Source organism: Podarcis tiliguerta (genome assembly GCF_965153285.1).
Source record: "Podarcis tiliguerta genome assembly, chromosome: 4".
Classification (NCBI taxonomy): Eukaryota; Metazoa; Chordata; class Lepidosauria; order Squamata; family Lacertidae; genus Podarcis; species Podarcis tiliguerta.
In genome coordinates, this window is record NC_139537.1 from 36,718,109 (window position 1) to 36,737,527 (window position 19,419).

The 19,419-nt window shown below is 39.7% G+C and overlaps 1 protein-coding gene and 1 long non-coding RNA gene across 22 annotated transcripts in view; one reads left to right on the top strand and one right to left on the bottom strand.

Annotated features, from left to right (window-relative positions):
• LOC310676528 overlaps positions 1-19,419 on the bottom strand; it is a 719,806-nt gene that overhangs the window by 634,698 nt on the left and 65,689 nt on the right. The window lies entirely within an intron of this gene.
• PHLDB2 (pleckstrin homology like domain family B member 2) overlaps positions 16,983-19,419 on the top strand; it is a 74,697-nt gene continuing 72,260 nt past the window's right edge. For 3 of the 21 annotated variants that reach the window (XM_083438273.1, XM_083438265.1, XM_083438270.1), the window contains exon 1: positions 17,134-17,254. The gene's annotated coding sequence lies outside the window, so the exon portion shown is untranslated. Of the gene's footprint in view, positions 17,404-19,419 lie in introns of all 21 variants that reach the window. The other 18 variants (XM_083438268.1, XM_083438258.1, XM_083438274.1 and 15 more) reach the window with 13 other exon arrangements.

Consider the following 19,419-nt stretch of genomic DNA (forward strand, 5'->3'; position numbering starts at 1 on the left):
TTTCTGTTAGCTGCGGAGACATGTAGAAGTAAACCACCAATAAGAACTTAATCTGGAGATAACCTGAAATCAGAAAGGACTATAGCTTATTGCAATAATTTCTCCCCTTCTGTGCTGTTCATGTTATATTTTGCTTAGGTTTCCAAAGTCATATTTTAATGTGCAGATGGAGGAAGTGGGTGGGTGCTATTCTATTATTTTCCCCGCTTGTTTTATGATACTGTCTATGGAGGATACAGTTGCTAAATAATCTTGAATATTCTTGAGTAAAACAAATTTTGAAACAGCAACGAAAACAAAAGCCCACAGATAATCATTAGACAAAACTAACATACTGTTACAGTAAGTGTGGCCTTTTAATTTTTATTTTTTACCATTAGATGTTGGTTTTGTAATTTTGCTTAGTAAATGAAGTCCATGATCCATTTCCAGAAGTTAGTTCTACTTGGTGACTGTGCAGGACTGAATATGCCTTTTGTCTGACAGAGAAGAGCTTGTCTTACAGTCTTGATGCTCTCAACAGTTCTGGTAGGCATGTAATCAGTCTGTGTGTTTGTTTTTTTTTTTTTAAATAATTTTTATTAATTTACAACAAAATAAAACAAATAAAACATACATTATTTTCACATTTCACATTTTGATTCCTTAGTCTTTGATTTTTGGACTTCCCACAGCTTTTCCGTAAATCTTTCATAGCCATTATTAGTTTCCGCATTTCTTTTTTTAACCATTGTCATTTTCCAAATTTTCCCCTCAGCTTCCTTTTGACAATGTCTCACATATATTCACAGTGCTCTTTTAAAACCTTCTAGCGTTATTTGGCCATCACTTATGTTCTCCAGATACTTTACAAACTTTCCCCAGTTTTCTGAAAACTTTTGGTCTCTTAAGTATCTAATCTTTCCAGTCATTTTATCCAGTTCAGCATAATCTAACAACTTAGACCTCCAATCTTCCACTGTCGGTATTTCTTGTTGTTTCCATCTTTGTGCCAGAAGTACTCTTGCTGCTGTCACTGCGTATTGGAAGAATTTACTATCTTTTCTCTTAATGTCCTTTCCCAAAATACCTAGCAGAAAGATCTCTGGTTTCTTTGTGAACGTATATTTCAGAATCTTCTTCAACTCATTATATATCATTTCCCAGAAATCTTTCACTCTCTTACATTCCCACCACATATGGTAAAAGGAACCCTCTTTTTCTTTACATTTCCAGCACTTATTACAGGTCTTATACATTTTTGCCAATTTTACCGGTGTAATATACCACCTATAAAACATTTTCATCACATTCTCTTTCAGTGCCATACAAGCAGTAAATTTTAAATTCTCTTTCCATAGTTTTTCCCACTCTTCCAACTGTATGTTGTAACCAAAATCTCTGGCCCAGTGAATCATGACCGATTTTACTTCTTCATCTTTTAAATTCCATTCTAGCAACAAATTATACATTTTTGACAGAGTTTTACCCTCCTTATTTACAATTTCTGTCTGGAATGTTGAATCTTTGTCTGCATAGCCCCATTCTCTTATATCTTTCCTAAACATTTCATTTACCTGATAATAGTGCAACCAATCATATACAAACTTTTTGACTTGTTCATATGGTTTCACTTTCCATTTTCCTCCTTCTTTCACTAATAGTTGATTATAAGTTGCCCAATCACCTCTCATATTGGTTCTCTTAACACTCATAACCTCTAATGGTGATAGCCAATGTGGTACTTTAGGTTCCAATAGGTTTTTATACCTATCCCAGACTTCAATTAGTGGCCCCCGGAAGATGTGGTCACCAAAACCTTTATGCACTTTTTTCTTATCTTTCCACAGGTATGCGTGCCAGCCAAATCTATTGTCATATCCTTCTAGATCTAGCAGTTCCTTGTTTTCTAGTTTTATCCATTCTTTCAACCAGCAAAGACATGACGCCTCATAATATAACTTCAAGTCAGGCAGGGCAAAGCCTCCTCTTTGTCTTATATCTGTCAAAAGTTTAAATTGTATTCTCGGCTTTTTGCCCTGCCATATATATCTTGAGATCATTCTTTGCCATTCTTTAAATAGACTGATCCCCTTAATTATGGGGATAGTCTGAAACAGAAACAGCATTCTTGGCAGCACGTTCATTTTAATTATGGAAATTCTTCCCCAGAATGAGAATTTCATAACTAATTGTAAATAATGTAATAACTGAGGAGTTCAGAATAGAGAAAGGTACAAGACAAGGTTGCCCAATTTCCCCTTTACTTTTTATATCAGTCCTGGAGGTGTTGCTGAATATGATCAGAAAGGACCAATTGGTTAGAGGGATACAGGTCGGATCTAAACAATATAAACTAAGAGCATTTGCAGATGATTTAGTTTTGACATTGCAAGAGCCAGAATCCAGTGTAAAAAGAGTCTTAGAATTGATTCAAGAGTTTGGTCGATTGGCAGGGTTTAAATTAAACAAAGTCAAAACCAAGGTTCTGACAAAGAACTTAACAGAAATTGAGAAAGAAAGGTTTCAGAATGAGACAGGATTGACAGTAGTGAAAAAAGTGAAATACTTGGGAATTACCATGTCTGCTAAAAATGGGAACTTATATAAAGACAACTATGATAAATGTTGGTCGGAGATAAAGAAGGATCTAGAAACATGGTCTAATTTGAAACTCTCGTTAATGGGTCGCATTGCTGTGATAAAGATGAATGTACTGCCAAGAATGTTGTTTCTATTTCAGACGTTGCAGATTATAGACAAAACTGACTGTTTCAGGAAGTGGCAAAAGGATATATCTAAATTTGTCTGGCAGGGCAAAAAGCCAAGGATAAAATTTAAAATATTAACTGATGTCAAGGAAAGAGGGGGCTTTGCCCTGCCAGATCTAAAACTTTACTATGAAGCAGCAGCTTTTTGCTGGCTAAAAGAATGGCTACTTCTTGAAAACACCGACATGTTGGACTTAGAAGGATTTAATAATGTTTTTGGTTGGCATGCATATTTATGGTATGACAAGGTCAAAGTGCATAAAATGTTTAAAATCCACATTGTCAGAAATGCATTGTTTAAAGTTTGGATGAGATATAAAGATTTGCTTGAAAATAAGACTCCAAGGTGGTTGTCTCCAATGGAAGCAAAAGCACTAAAAAAACTCAATATGGAGGCCAATTGGCCAAAATATTGGGAGATTTTAGAGCAAGATGGTGATAGAATGAAATTACAGAGTTATGACAAATTAAAAAGTAAAGTTCGAGATTGGCTCCATTATCATCAAATAATGGAGGCTTTCAAAATGGATAGAAAAATTGGTTTCCAGGTGGAAAAATCAAAATTGGAAACAGAACTGTTAGAACCCAAAACTAAGACTCTGTCAAGAATGTATAACTTGCTGTTGAAATGGAATACGCAAGATGAGGAAGTGAAATCAGTGATGGTTAAGTGGGCCCAAGATTTGGGTCATAACATAATGTTTGCTGACTGGGAAAGGTTATGGACCACCGGTATGAAATTTACAGCATCTAATGCCCTAAGAGAGAATATTATGAAAATGATATACAGGTGGTACATGACACCAGTCAAGCTTGCAAAAATCTATCACTTACCTGACAATAAATGTTGGAAATGTCAAGAGGTTGAAGGTACATTTTTTCACCTTTGGTGGACATGCCCAAGGATAAAGACATTCTGGGAGATGATTTATAATGAGTTGAAAAAAGTCTTTAAATATACATTCTTGAAGAAACCAGAGGCCTTTCTCCTGGGTATGGCTAACCAACAGGTGCACAAGAAGGATAGGACATTTTTCATGTATGCCACAGCAGCAGCAAGGATACTCATCGCACAGTATTGGAAGACTCAACAGCTACCCACACTGGAAGAATGGCAGATGAAAGTTATTGACTATATGGAATTGGCAGAAATGACCGGCAGAATCAGAGACCAGGGGGAAGAGATGGTGAAGGAAGACTGGAGGAAATTTAAGGACTATTTACAGAAACATTATAAGATAACGAACGTTTGATGACATCGGATTGAGGGTGAATGGGTATTTGGGAAAAAGTGATCAGAGAAAGATTTAATATTTTGTCAGACCTAAGGAAATGCAACTATCTACTAGTCTTTAAGAGTATTAGAAAATCAAAATATGATAGAGGAAAAGAATTTGCAGACAGAATATTTGTTTTGGAATACAGAGAAGGAAGGTCTGGGGAAGTCGGAGAAATAAGTTAATGTAAAGAATATAAGGAGACAAAAATTGTTTTTTAATGTGTTTATTTTCTTTAATATATTTTGCTGTTATGTGTTTGTGTGTTGTAGTATCTATTTTCTCTTGTTTTTTCTTTTTCTTTTTCTTTTTGTTGTTGTTCTGAGATTGTTTGTTTATTGTTGTTCTAAGTTTCTGTTGTAAAACTCAATAAAATATTATTTAAAAAAAAAAAAAAAACAGAATGAGAATTTCATTCTTCCCCACACTTCCAGGTCCTTCTTAATTGCATTCCACACTGGTACATAGTTATTTTGGAATAAGTCAATATTTTTTGAAGTTAACCATATCCCCAAATATTTCACCTTTTTAACTGCCTCTATCTCAATTTGTTGTTGCATTGTTTCGATTGCGCTTTGATCCATATTTTTAACAATCATTTTAGTTTTTTTCCTGTTTAACTTGAAGCCTGCCACTTCTCCAAACTTGTCCATTTCCTCCATAACTTCCTTGGCCGTCGTTGTTGGCTCTTCTATTGTTACTACCAGGTGATCTGCAAACGCTTTAATTTTGTATTCATTTTGTCCTATCGTTACCCCTTTTATATTTTCATTTTGTCTTATAGAGTTCAGAAGGACTTCTAACACCGTTATAAATAGTAATGGTGAAAGTGGACATCCCTGTCTTGTTCCTTTAGAGATTTTCAATTCTTCCGTAATAACATTATTTATTATTAGTTTTGCTCTCTGTTCTGTATAAATTGCCTTAATTCCATTGAAGAACTCCTCACCAATCTCCATATATTCTAAATTTCTCAACATAAAATCCCAAGCTATATTATCAAATGCCTTTTCGGCATCCACAAACATCATCATGGCTTGTTTATCAATCCTGACAGACAGATATTCTATTATATTAATTACATTTCTTATATTATCTTTCATCTGCCTGCCTGGAAGGAAACCAGCTTGGTCTTTATGAATGTAATCTTGTAATATTCTTTTCAGTCTCTTTGCAAGTATTCCTGCAAATATTTTATAGTCTGTGTTCAATAATGATATCGGTCTATAATTTTTGACTTGGGTTAAATCTGAGTCCTGTTTTGGTAGAAATGTAATAAATGCTTCTTTCCAAGTTTCTGGGATGTCTCTTTCTTTTAAAATGTTGTTCATGACTTCTTTCAATGGCGTTAGTACGATAGATTTCATTTCTTTATAATATCCTGCAGTGAATCCATCTGGCCCTGGAGCTTTCCCCCTTTTCAGATCTTTAATAGCTTCCTTTATTTCCTCAGTTTCGATTGGGGTATTCAGCCACTGTTTTTTCTCAGTCGGGATTTTTTGCACCTTTTTATCTTTTAGATATCTCTCAATTTTTCTCAGGTTGTTTCTTTCTTTCTTTTTATATAATCCTCTATAATAATCCAAGAAACCTTTTCTAATCTCTTTCGGGTTGACTGACTCTTCTCCTTCAGCCATAATTTTGTTTATTGTACTTTGTTCTTTCCTTTTTTTAATTTGCCAGGCCAACCATTTGCCAGATTTATTTGCATGCTCAAAGTTATTTTGTCTCAGTCTTTTTATGTTCCATTCTACCTCTTTGTTTATTATCATTGCAAATTGACTTTGTAATATTTTGATGTTTTCTCTTGCCTTTTTGTTGTTCGGATGCTTGATTAGTTTCTGTTCGTTGTCCATTATTTGTTTCAGAATTTCTTTCTTGCCTTTCTCCTTATTTTTGTTCTTAATTGAATTCTGTTGAATAAAAAATCCTCTCATTACTGCTTTACTTGCGTCCCAAACAACGTTTATTTTTGTTCCTTTATTGCAATTGTCCACAAAATATTCCGTCAATTTCTTCTGTGCTTTTTCCATAACTTCTTGGTCATCCAGCAGGTAGTCATTCATCCTCCATCTGAAGGTTCTTTCTTCATACCCTTTTAATTCAAATTTTATTGGATTGTGATCTGAAATCACCTTCGGTTGAATCTCAATTTGTTGGGTTCTTGGAGTAAGTTCAGTTGAGATCCAGATTTGGTCTATTCTAGACATCGACTGGTTCGGTTCAGAATGATAGGTGAATTGTTTAACCAATGGGTGTCTAAGTCTCCAGATGTCTATCAAATTCAAGTTCTTTATCATTGAAAAAAATGATTTCGGTAATTTTCCTTCTTTGCTTACTCCTTCTCTAAGTCTGTCCATCTCTAGAGAGACCACTCCATTCATGTCCCCCATTATTATCATTTTCTGATCCATATATTCAAAAAGTTTTTCTTCCAAAATTTTATAGAACTCAGTCTTATTTCCGTTAGGTGCATAGATCCCGACTATAATTAGATTTTCTCCTTGCCATTTGATTCGAACTGCAATTATCCTTCCGTCTTCATCTTTAAATATTTGTTGGGCTTCGATTTTGTTATTTACATAGATGACCACTCCTCTTTTCTTCTGTTTGTCTGAGGATGCAAATTCATTTCCCAATCTTTTATTAATCAGTATCTTTTTGTGTCTTCTTGCCACATGTGTTTCTTGTAAACAAATTATATCTAAATGTTTCTTCTTCAAAAATTGTTCAATTTTATTTCTCTTCTTTTTGTCATTCATTCCATTGATGTTCCAGTTCCAAATTTTCAGCGCCATAATTCCAGATTTTAATTTTAATAATTTTAAATAATTTTATAATTTTATAATTTGGCTTCTTCTTCTTCTTCTTCTTCTTCTTCTTCTTCATCTGTCTTCTTCTCTTTCTCTTCTTCTTCTTCTTCTTCTGATCCGCCTGTTGCTCCTTCATCAGCTCCTTTATCCTCTTCTTTTTCCAGTTTTAACTCTTTGTATTTTCTCAGAAATTTCCCCATCTCTTCTGTACTTGTCAATCTGTGTCTTTTGCTTTTATAAGCGAATGTTATCCCCTCCGGGAATTCCCATCTAAATTCAATCTTATTTTTCTTCAGCGTCTGGACTAGTGATTTATAAGGGTCTCTTCGTTTAAGTAATCTGATCGGAACATCTTTGAATATGATTATGTAATTCCCATTTATACTCAATCTTTTTTCTCTATTCTTCTGCAAGATTGTATTCCTCATATCTCTGTCTTTAAATGTAATTAAACAATCTCCAGTAAATCTTCTTGCTTTCGTTGATTTTACTCTCATTCTGAATGCATTTTGCACTGTTTTAGCCATTTCTTCGACTGGTATCTCTAACCACTGTGCTAACTCTGAAATCAACTTGTCTTTGATATTTTCTCCTTGTGTTTCTGGTACTGCTCTCAATCTTAAGTTCACCTCTCTCTGCCTCAATTCATTCATAGCAATTAAATCCTTCATATCTTCTTGTGCTTTACTTAACTCTTTCATCTCCATTTTCATCTTCTCTTCCTCCTTTCTAACATCCTTCATTTCTGACCTTGTTTTCTTCATTCCTTCCTCCAATGATTGTGTCCTTTTCACCACCTCCTTCAATTGTCCTTTCAATTCCTTTACTGTCTCATCCATTTTTTTGTCCATATTTCCAATTTTGTTATCTACATGTTCTAATTTTGTTTCCAAATTATTCTGACTCTGTTTAATTTCAGCAAACATTTTTAAAATCTCCGTCTTAAACTCTGTTTCTTGTTTGGACCCCTTTCTATCAGCTGGTGTCCCCTCCATCCCTTTTTTCCCCGGATTAGACATTTTAAATATATCACAAAATATCAATAAATAAATATTTAGTACCCTCCCTTTTGAACCCTTTTCTCAAATTTCTCAGATTTTGCAAAACAATTGAGTTAATTTTAGTTCATTTATAGTTCAATATAAGTCCATTTTCTTCTTGCCTCCAATCAGGCTAATCCATTTAGGGTGGGATTTAAATTTAAATCAAAATCATCTTCTTGCCTCTATTCAGGCTAATCCATTGTAGTTCGTCCTCTTCTTGCCTCCAATCAGGCTAATCCACTTTTGGGGTTGGTCAAATTATAGTCAATTATAATTTGGGGTTAGTCAAATTATAGTCAAATTATTTTTATCTTGAACTCTAGGGTCCAAATCCGATAGTTTCGATCAGTTAGTGCCACCAAAAACCAAATTAAATACCAAATTCTCAATCAAGGACAAAGGCAGAGACCGCAGAACCGTCCAGTATCACAAGGAGCCGCAGGGTGGAGAACCAGTCTTCTATATAAATCCCCTCCTCCTAATGGGGGGATATCTTCAAAAGTGCAAACGTGGCAAAAATCAGAAAAATAAGTTGTAATTTTTTTGTTGACCACTAGGGGGTGTAGCTTGGTAGCGTGGCGTAGTTTTTTTAAAGATTTTAATCCAAAATTTAAAGGCTTCTTTAACTTAAGTAACCCAAAAAAGAGAAAAGAAACCCGTTGCAAATAATAACCAGTAATTAACAGTCCCAACTTCCCAGTCCAGAAATGTTTTAGCTTAAAGCTCCTTAGTTTTGTTGTTATGTTGTAGAAAATGCTCGGTAGTGAGTAATGGCGTCGAGGGCTTCTCTTCCGTTTATCAGTCTGTTGTTCTGTCCTCAAATAAAATGGGGAAGCACCTCTTTCCTTAACAAAAACCCTCCTCAGTTTAACAGAAAGCCTCTTTTTAAACAATATTTATCTTCTGTTTCCCCCTATTATAAATTGCCTGAAATGTTCTGGCAAATCAAATCTTAACTTTAAAGTAACTTATGGGGAAAAGGAAACCGTGTCCGCCAGGGTGACTCACTTTCCTTTGAAGCCGCTCTGTAAGCGGTGCTGCGTCTTCGCCGATTCCGGCTGCCGGCTGAACTCGGGAGAAAGCTCCTTTACTCCCGGGACTTCCTTATTTAATCCTGAGATGTTATTCAAGTTTTTACGCCGGGATTCGATGTTTTGAGAGCGTAGCGCTTCCACGGCAAGCTCGGGGCTTCGCTATTTGGAGGTAGGTAATGGCGTCCCTCGACCCGCTGATCCGCTCCGCCGTTCTCTTCACTTCTATGAAGCTACCTGACGGCCGGGCGAACCGCTTCTGGTGCTGCCGGGAACCTGACCCTCTGGACTCCCACCAGAGGCTTTTCCGGGGGCTACTGCGCCCTGTAGCACCCCTAACTCCTCCAAAATAGCCCGGGTTTTCCCTCTCGGAAAAAACCCCGCTTGCGACGAGATCGCGCTCCACCGGAAGTCCCCAGTCTGTGTGTTTGTTATGGGAGTAAAATAACAAATATCCGTAGCTGGTAACATTTGCAGTTGCAGACTTGCGTGCAAGGCTGCATACACCACCAATTTTGTTTTTTGTTTTTAATACTGTACTTTCTGAAATATAAATTGGTGTGAAATACATCCAGATATTTTCCAAGCATTGTACATGAATAACTCCTGCTAAATATTTTGTAGAGGTAAGTTGTGGGTTCAACAACACATGGGAGTGTTTTTGCATTATAGGCTGGTTCCGTGTAAGGCAGTTGCTGTGAAATGGTCATGCTTTGTTCATTCATTTTATTAAGGGTGTGGAGAATTAAATGGCCTTAAAATATTCACATGAACTAGCAGAAAATAGAGCAGACAGAGGGAAGGAAAGCAAATAAAATAACCCACTGTTTTTCTCAACGTTGGAGCTTATAACACATTGAACAATGCCCTTTTCAATACACGACCCCAACACAAAAATGGTATTGCAGTCGCAAAATGTGTGCTGGGTTCACTTTACTACAAATAAACTTCTCCAAATAATTTGATAGTATTTATATTCATTTGTCAACAAGGGTTCTCCACTTAAAATATTTATTTAAGGTTTTGTGAAGGAGGGAAGGGGAAATATAAATATTACAACGTGGAGCACCAATTATGTTGACTGTCTCTTGGGCAATGCAGATTTTTGAGGGAATATGTCCTGAGATCTTTTGTGGAAACTGTTGGAGGTCCTGGCAGGAACACCATTGGCTGTAGGTGCCATATTGTTGACACCTTCCCTTACCTCTGAGCCACACAGCAGCAGCAAACATGAAAGACACATGTTGTGGAACATTTGTCTTGCCACCCAGCCACTAGACTCAGCCATAGATGCCGTGTTAAGGGAAGTAGTAGTAGTAGTAGAAGAAGAAGAAGAGGAGGAGGAGGAGTTTGGATTTGATATCCCGCTTTATCACTACCCGAAGGAGTCTCAAAGCGGCTAACATTCTCCTTTCCCTTCCTGCCCCACAACAAACACTCTGTGCGGTGAGTGAGGCTGAGAGACTTCAAAGAAGTGTGACTGGCCCAAGGTCACCCAACAGCTGCATGTGGAGGAGCAGAGATGCGAACCCAGTTCACCAGATTATGAGTCTACTGCTCTTAACCACTACACCACTACACTGGCTCTCACTGTGTCTTAACTGCCTATATGTCACTTCCAGGGAGAGGTTAGAAGTTCGAAGCAATGCTTCTGAATACCAAGAGCTGGAAACCACAGGAAATGAGAGTGCTCTTGTGCTTGAATCTTGTTTGCAGGTCTCACAAAGGAATCTGGTAGGCCACAGTGAGAACAGGATGCTGGACTAGATGGGCCATTGGCCTGATCCAGCAGGCTCTTTTATGTTCTTAATGCTAGAAGAACAGTGGCTTCAGGAGGAGCTCTAGCTGCCTGGAATCGTTCTGCCAGTGTATCTTTTGTGCTGGTCTCATATCGTAAATTCCCCTGGCAAGGTGTGGCTTCTACCAAATCCTTTAGTCCTTCAGCCAGTACACGCTAAATAGAGGTTGACGTGTGACTTGATGAATCACCTTTTTCAGTCTAATATGGTTTTGTGTGGGCTAGTTTGGGTATATCTTTAGGATGTTTTTGCCCAGCTTGTATAAAGCACGTTCACTTACCTGGAATAGTTTTAATATTTGGTTTAGGAGACAGGAAAAAATATTTTTATTTCTGTGGAACAGCCTCTGTCCACTTATATATTAAAAAAACCACACCAAAAACTTGTCAACATTGGCAAAGGTTCCCACTTGTTTGGGTTGTCTCAAATTTATGTTTTGATGAAGAAGAAAAAAGGTACCTCAAGGACAGAAATGAAGGTTTGGAAGCTACCAGGCTAATATGTTTTACAACCACATTATTTATATATTCAATATTTATCCATAACAAATATTATAATGTTCTTTTATATTGTAAACTGCTCAGTGATATTTGAATGAAGGGTAGTATATAAAATGAATGAATGATGATAAGATAAGCATTGTCTCAATTTGAGCCGTAACCATATCTGGTAAGTGGTTGGTGATGGAATACTAGCTATTTGGGGACAATTGTACATATTAAATGTGCATCTGTAAGAATAGTTTTATTGTTTTTAGAGTTTGTATTTTATTTTATTTTTATTGGCCTTTTGTTTTATAGGCCTTTGGTCTGATCCTCTTACACTTTAAGGCTTCTCTTTAAGGCATTTTGCACATGCTCAATGGTCTGCTTTTTCCCTAGTTACTTAACATCAACCAAGCCGAAGGCTTCTGGAGCAAAGTCTGGGTAAGCCTTGGCCCCAAATAATTCTTGATTTTACAGTTGCAGACCAGGCTGACATAAGGAATTCAGAACAGATCTGAATCAGCTGCACCCCTAGAATGGAATGTTATGCTAGGAAAGTATTTTATAAATGTCAAGGACCCCACACTCCACCCCTTCTCAACTGTAAGTGGCTATGTCCAGTAGAAGCAACTTGTAAAACACAAGTGTCAGAAATTCAATGCAGACAAAAAGTTTTCTCTTACTAGTTAGGCAAGGGCAACCACAGGTGTCGGATACAATGTAGAATGGCCTTTCAGTGTTTGGTGCTAATGAACATCAGCTACTATTCTAAATAGTTTTTTTAAAAAAACATCCTAAGTCAGTGACATATTTTTCTTCTGAGTCAACATGTTTAGCACCAGGTAGTTGGTCATTTACATTAATCAGGAGTCTGATTAAGGGAATGTTTTGACTATTTTCAGGAAGCTCTTAGCGGCTTAAGTGAATGGAAAACACATACGATTGCTGTAGCAACAAAGACAACAATTTTGTTGTGGCTGCAGACTGGCTTATGCACTAGCCTACTTAAGCAGTTTCAAGTTATCAGTTACTATGTTCCTTGTCTTACACAACCCCCTCTTTTTCATCCCTTCTCTTTACACACACACACACACACACACACTGTCCTTGTTGATCACTGTCATTTTAATATTTTATGTATTTGTTTGCTTGGCACATTTATGGCCCATCCCTCATTACTGGAGATCTCAGGGCAGGTTACAACACACAGAGTGCTTATTAACTAAGTTTAACTCTGAGGAAACTCATTGGCATAAATTAACATTGCAAAGTTAGGTCATGTTATTAATTTCAGTGGGTCTTTGATGAGTAAAACTTTGTTGAGTATCATTCACAGTTACAAGCTAAAAATAGCATCACTCGGTGATATTGGGCTAGTCACTACCTTTCACCCTAACACATAAAGGTAAAGGTACCCCTGACCATTAGGTCCAGTCGTGACCGACTCTGGGGTTGCGACACTCATCTAGCTTTATTGGCCAAGGGAGCTGGCATACAGCTTTCGGGTCATGTGGCCAGCATGACTAAGCCGCTTCTGGTGAACCAGAGCAGCACACGGAAATGCCATTTACCTTCCTGCCGGAGTGATACCTACTTATCTACTTGCACTTTGACATGCTTTCGAACTGCTAGGTGGGCAGGAGCAGGGACCGAGCAACGGGAGCTCACCCCGTCGCGGGGATTCAAACCGCTGACCTTCTGATCGGCAAGCCCTAGGCTCTGTGGTTTAACCCACAGTGCCACCCGCGTCCACCCTAACGCATACCACAGGATAAAATGGGGAAGGAAATTCCTACCTTGAGATTTGTAGAGGGAAAGTGAGATGCAAATGTTTTTCTTATGCTGCTTAAAACAGTTATGGCTTCCCCCAAAGAATCCTGATGTAAACAGTCTTCACGAAAGCTTCACTCAACTTTATTGAAGTTGGCGCTTGCCTTGCCAGGTTGTAACCATCACACCATGAAAGTATATGTGAAGCATATCAAACTTTCTCAAATCCTACAAGCTAGTAGCACATTTGTAATTTGAACGTGGATCCTTACGTAAAGAAAGAGGAAGTATCAGCTGGCATGAAGGAGCCCCAAAATTGACAGAAGTCCAATATCTCTTCAGAGGAAAATATTAAAGGGGAAAACCAACACAGCTCAGTGAAGACTAAACACTAAACGTGTTAAGTAAGCAAGGAATGATGACTCTGTGTTGTTGGGAGGATCAAATGGAATGGACACTGGCATGCTTGGCTTCAGCACAATTGTCCTGTCATCATCGCTACCATGCTGATGAAATGCCAGCTGGCTAATGGATCTGCCATTTTAAAAATAGTTCGGGGGGGGGGGACACACACAGTTTTCAAAGAGCGTTAACATTAGAATCCTATATATGTGAACTCGGAAGTAAGCCGCATTGTATTCAATGGGACTTACTCTGAGCTGCAGCCCAAGTGAAGCTATACATGCCTTTCTAAATGTGGCATCTATACAGAATAAAGTTTGGAGTGTGCATAATCTGGCATATTTCATCCTAGTTTCTTCACTGGAGTTCTAAGAGCTGGCAAGACTACTGATGCTTCAGGATTTCCATCATAGCCAAAACCTATTCCCTTCTGAGTATCACTTTTATTTTATTTCAAAAAGATCAAAAAAAGCAGTAGAGAAGGGCATGACAAAGTATTTCTTTTTGTTCAGCAATATAACAACAGTACTTTAAAATATACTAGAGGTGTTGTTGTTTTTTAAAAAAAGAATAAATGTTTGTTTTGTGGATATTAAATAGGTATGCCTCTGTGGAATTGCTATAAAAGAACAAGATATGTGGGCTTTTGCCAGTTAACATTCCATGTCAGGGATCTTTTATAATCTTATTTATATAATTTACAGTAAATATTATGATAACTGTGGTTCTTTTGACTTTTGTCTAGACATTAGGAATTTTATGACTAGTTTTAAACTGCCGTGCTACACCATGTTGTTTTGTAGCCACAGGAGATATCATCTTGAATTAACAAGTCACTAACTAACAACTAGACACGATTTACAAGACACTTACCAGAAAATGAAACCTAATTTCCCAGCAGTTACTGGACCTCTTTGCTGGATTCTGCATTTTGCACGCAGCACTCAATGGCTTCTGATAAACAGTAATCAGAGTATTGCTTGCATGGCAGATGTTGGTGTGTGGACTAGAATGGGAAATGGGGAGAGAGGAAGGGAAGAGAGTGTATCCGTTGTCCTTGACAAAGAAGGCATTTTGAGCCGATGCTGTTGCTGTGTTCAAAACGCCAGATGGCCACCATGTGGGGCAAGAGGCACAATAATGGTGGGCATAAGACCACTTTCTGGGTGAGAGCCAGGATGGGATGTCTACAGTGCCCTAGTTGAAAGTTGGGGTGGAATCTATGGATGTTTGAAGATGGAGTCTTGGATCGAAACTACAGATACATCGTCTGGACCATGGTGGTGCCTTTGTGCAACAATTCTCCTTTTGTATTGGTATCATTTTCTCCTCTGTTTAAACTATATATTGATTTTATATTTATTGATAAGATTGTTTATAATTGTTTATATTTTTTTAAAGCTATTGTTCGTTTTATATGTTGTGAGTGAGTCGCTTTGGGCACAATTTGTGGGAAGAAAGCTGCATCTACGGCGATGGTACTTTTCTGAAAACAAAGGGATTTTGTCAAAGCCAGAGGTTGCAGAATGCACCCAAAGCAATAAAACAGCAGCCTGGAGCAGAAGCAAGAGCTAAAGGCAACCTCTTGCCTTAGCAATGGAGGAAACTCTGGCCAATGTAGGCACAGACTTAAAAGGATTAAGTTGAACTCAACACAACATTGTCTGGGCCAACTAAATGAATAATGACAAAACAGAAAAGGCCCTCAGGGTTTCCTGTGTAAGGTCACACATGACCAAAACAAACCCTCTTTTTTTTTTTTTGTGGGGTTGCTATAACTGTTTTGCAAGCAATTCGAAATGGCTCTCCGGAGCTCCTTTAGAGAGCAAGAGTTTCAAGGAGGCGAACATATCCCAATCTTTTTTCTAAGGAAGTGCTATTGAAGGGTTGCTGCTTAAGCAGTCCAAAGGGTGGATGCTAAGCAGTCCCCCTCTGAAATGTCCTCAAGTCTCTGTGCAAGAGGGGAGAATAAACACAGCTGGATTCCTGAGAGAGTCCGGCTGCAGACATCCTTTTCCTGCGAGTCTGACTCCAGTCCAATCTCTGGACAGGAGGAGGAGAAGGAGAAGGAGAAGGGGGAGTCTTCTGAGACTAGACTCCTTTCCCTCCCCTCCCCTCTTTCTGGCTCTCCTCCTATTTTTCTTGCTGATGTCACAGATAGGAAGCTGACTCATGATGAATAACTATTTGTTGTTCCCCGACAGCCTGCCCTTTTGCAGAAAATCTGTGCAAAGTTTTACAAGAGATTTCTCAACCAGCTCCCCTAAAGCGCTCCAGGCACATTGCTCCTAGCATGATGTCACGGGGAGTAGTCCTGGAAAGGGGGAATTGTATTGCCGCAATCCAGGACTTTAGCCTGCAAAGGCTCTATCTGCAATGTGCTCTCCAGCAGCAGTGAGGAACTTGCGCCCTACAAGTCCGCCAAGGGAGAGAGTAGGAAGTGTGGCACCAGTAGTGCAATGACATAACTTTGCACTCCAGAGCTAATGCTTTTATGTGGTCTTCCTCTTTAGATGGTAATAGGTCAGATTCAGATTTACACTACAAGCCTAACCATGCCAATGGGCATTCTTACTCCCAGGTAATTGGGGTTAGAACTGCAGCCTCGTTCAGGTTAAGTGTGCTTAGGACAGCAGACACACTTTCTTGGAAGTAAACCCCACTAATTTAAGCCCCTGTTCTCGAAGCTACAAACATGAACCTGACCAAACTGCGGGTGGCAGTGGAAGACAGGAGTGCCTGGCGTGCTCTGGTCCATGGGGTCACGAAGAGTCGGACATGACTGAACGTCTAAACAAACAACAAAATTTAAGCCCCACTGATTTTAATTGGGTTACTCCAAGTATGAATAGGTCTGAATCCAACCCTTATTTTTTTTAAAAAGTGACAATCCAGCCCTGCTGCTTTTGGGTGCCTTCTGGCTCATCTTGCTTTCATTGAATTGCAGAGTTGGAAGGGACCCCAAGGGTCATCTAGTCTAACCCCCTGCCATGCTGAGTGGCACCTTGGCTTTCTGCCCCCATTCTGCCCTAAAGTGGGTGTCACTGCAGCATTGGCAGCCACTGGAATTTACTTCCCAAGAGCCTCAAGGGAGGATTTCACCTTGTTCCCCAAAGACAAGCTTTCATCTCCAGAACTGGATTCTAGAAGGCCAACCTGAATTTCTTCTCCAAACGGAGTCTTGTAAAGACATAACGGATTTACAAGCGCAGCCAATAAATGTCCACTCAGAAGAAAATCCCACGGACTTCAACGGCCTCCTTCCTAAGTAAGTGTGACCAGCAATGCAGTTTATTATTCGTATTACATCTTTATTCCAACTTTTCTCCAAGGAGCTCAAGATAGTGCAGGTGGTTGTTTCCTCTCCGCTTTATCCTCCCAACAACCCTGCCAGGTAGGATAGGCTGAGAGACAGCCACTGGCCCTAAACCTTCGGGGGCCAAAGTGCAATCAGATGCAGAACGAAGTATTTGGAAGTATGCCCTCCCCCCACTCCTTTCCCCCTTTCTCCCAGCTCGTTAGCTTTCCTGTGCTCGGAAAACTCCTCTTTCTTCCTGACTCTGCGCGCGTCCCTCGCACCCCTCCTCTTTCGTGCCTTCCCTCTCCCTGTTATCCCGGAGGGAACGAACCATTGTATCCGGGAGGGGGGTGAGTTTGTGTGGCGGCGCTCTTTGGCTGGAGCTTGGATACCCTAATGGGCGGGACTGGCTTCGGCTGCGTGGGGAGGAATAGGAGCAGCAGCAGGAGGAGGAGGAGGAGGATCCTGTCGGGCTGAGGAAGGAGGCGGGAGGGGTGTGTGTCTCTCTTGGTAAGGCGCCCGCGATGGGAGTCTCCGGAGTGGCTGGGGAAAGCGAAGGATGCACAAAAGGCAGCAGCGCCAGGAGGTGAGTGAGGCGCTGCCTGGAGCAACTGCTTTTGTCCCGCGCGCGTTTGGGTATCTGCGCGCCCGCGCGCGCAACGTGCTGGGAGAAGGAGCGCAGAAAGCGCGCAGCAGGCAGCTTGTGTGCCGGGCAGGGAGCGCTGCTTGAGAAAGGCAAGTCCGTCTCTCCGTCCGGAAGCTAAACAAAACCCAGGAGAGGATTGTAAACTTTGCCCTGAAGTTTTGTTTTTGGAGGGAATGAATTTTGGAGGGCATCTCCGGAAAAGGCACCTACTTAACAACCCCAAACCTGTCTCTGTTGCCCACCAGGACTCCCTGCTCTTTTATGCTCCGTGGCAGACAGATTTGTTTTGTCTTTCATGGGGGAAGATTTACTGGTCGCTTTGCATGCATTTTAATCTTGCTGGGCTTTTTGCTTTTGCAAACTGTGGCGCGTTTGTTTTTCAACTTCTACAAATTTCTGCTAATGGGCTTGCTTAGATTAGGCTAAAAGCCTCTGCTGAGAAGAAACGGGGACAGCACAGCATTTGTTTTGTTTTTTTGAAAGTCCAGGGCACTGTTGACTTAATGTAAACTGTTCCCTTCCGCTGAGAATCATTCAGCAGAGCTTTGGTTAGGAACCCGCTGTAGCTGAAGGATTAGTGCTTGCCTTGAAAGAGACTTTGTACAAACACAGCTAGGCAGTTTCCTCTCACCCACTTGCTGTTTCCTCCTGTAGGGTTTCCCTCTTTTGTATGTTATCCCAGATGATTGTTGCCCTTTAAAAATGTCTCTTAAAGCTTTTTGTGTTCTGTTCGCTCTCTCTCTCTTTCTCTTAATAAGCCCAAAGACTTCATCTGCGCATTCACAAATAGGATCTGTTTGGTGATGCTCTCCTCAGTTTTGCGTAGAGTTTTTCTAAGCAAATGAAGATGTGATTTTACTGCTCTTATTCAAGCAAAGTTCATTGGTTGTTGTCAGGAGAGCACAGGACAGAAGTTGAAACATGTGCTTCAGATCACATAAGCCAGAACTTGAGCCTGGAAAATGATAGCTGTGTTTGTCTGTTACAGCAAACACGCACACACACACACACACAGAGACGTCTTGTGGTGTCTTAAAGACTAACAGATTTATTGTAGCATAAGCTTTTGCGGACTCGTCAGACACACAAAGTGCTAGTCATGGTAGACTGTTTATGTATTTTAAATCTGTAGGATAATTTGCCCAGAAATGCTTATGAAATGCTGAATCAAGTTTTCTCTAAGATGTCACTAGACTCTGTCATTTTTGTGATCAAAGTGTAACATGCTGAACTCACAATCAGGGTGGTCAAGAGATGGATAGCCCCTTCACTGCAGTTTGGTCCAGTACATAGACTGAATGGTAGCCAACATAAGGTCTTTCCAATGTTACTGGATTCTATCTCCTATCAGCCCCAGCCAGTATGGGGTGAATGGCCAGGAATGATGGGAGCTGAAGTTCAACACCTGGAGGACAACGTGTTGGCTCTGCCTGGCATAGGTTGCTGAACTGTGATCTTCTGGACTGTAGTTTAAGTCTCAGTTGTGTCAAAAACACAGAAGGTCTTTGGATAATACAATCAGTGCTACCCTTATGTCAGGCATGGGGAACCTCTGGCCCACTGGATGTTGTTGGACTTCAGGGAGCATAGCCAATGTTCTGGGAGGGGGAGAGCTGTGTCCCCATCTCTGCCTTAAGTGAGTGCACAGATTCCTTGCACTGGCATTTTTGGTCTTCCACTGCAACTTGTGCAAAATTGGAGGTCACTCATACAGCTTGCACATCTCTGTGCAAGTACTGTACAGAGAATGTGAGCACAGAGAGTTCCTTCACTTGCTAGTTAGCACTTCTAGTATCATCCAAAGTTGCCGTAGTGTGTGGTGAATCTCTGATCATCTTTTAAACAGAAATAATGGAAACCCACTTCAAAGCTATTGTGAAGACAAGAAAGACTGCTAAATTCTTTACAGAACATAAAAGCTATGTGCATAGGTTGTATAGATGTAAGCAGTAACTTTCCTTAAGTTATACTCTAGTAGCAGTCTTCTGCAGCTGATGGATTCGGTGAAGTGCGTCACCTTCACTGAGTAGACCTTGGAATTCAAACATTATTGACTGACATGTGAGAACTGGTTGGGACTGGTTGACTATTATGGGAAGCAAGTT